Source organism: Saimiri boliviensis, chromosome 7, assembly GCF_048565385.1.
Source record: "Saimiri boliviensis isolate mSaiBol1 chromosome 7, mSaiBol1.pri, whole genome shotgun sequence".
Classification (NCBI taxonomy): domain Eukaryota; kingdom Metazoa; phylum Chordata; class Mammalia; order Primates; family Cebidae; genus Saimiri; species Saimiri boliviensis.
The window spans coordinates 55,570,829-55,571,532 of NC_133455.1; the positions used below are offsets into that span (position 1 = coordinate 55,570,829).

Below are 704 nucleotides of genomic sequence, written 5' to 3' on the forward strand. Positions count from 1 at the left end.
CTATGAGTCAGCTGAGTCACTCTGTGGTTCAGCAGGATTGTAGTCTGGATCATCTCATTATCCTCCAGCTTCAAGTCATCCATTTCTTGGAGCAAAGACTCGTCTACCTCCAAGTTGTTTCCAGCATCCTCCAAGAACTGGATATCAGATGTGTCAAGATTATGATCAGTTTCGAATAGTTGCTTCCCACTTGATTTATTTTTTTCTGCTTGTTCTTTCATTCTTTTTAATTTCCAAGAGTTCTGCATCAAACTTGGCTTTCCAATTAAGAGGTTCTCAATTGTAACTGGAGTACCTGGAATAATTGCTTTTCAGCTTCTTCTTCTTCTTTTTCTTTTCATTTCTTATTCTCTTCTAGTTTTTATCTGATCTATTTCATTTAACTTTTCTTGCACAGCTGTCTCTAAAGATTATCACCCATACCAAGATTTTCTTCTATAATGCTAGCAATTTTAAAATGTCTGAGACATCATTATCTTCTAGATTTGCCTGGGAGAATATTTCATAAAGGGGAGTTTCAGCTGGGTATTTTTCTCTGTATGTAAACTTGAGAGTAGTGTGGACAGTTTGATATTTTCTCCAGCCTCAGATGTCACAGTAGCAGTGAAGCTGGCTGGATTTTCTGATAATAATGTGAAGGAGTGAAGCTAGATGGACTCCAGAGCCTCCAGTTCATTGTGCTGCTCTTTGCCATAATCTGTCAT

At 37.8% G+C, this 704-nt stretch overlaps 1 pseudogene; it reads right to left on the reverse strand.

Moving 5' to 3' along the window:
- Nucleotides 1–704, reverse strand: LOC101039057 (RWD domain-containing protein 1 pseudogene; annotated as a pseudogene).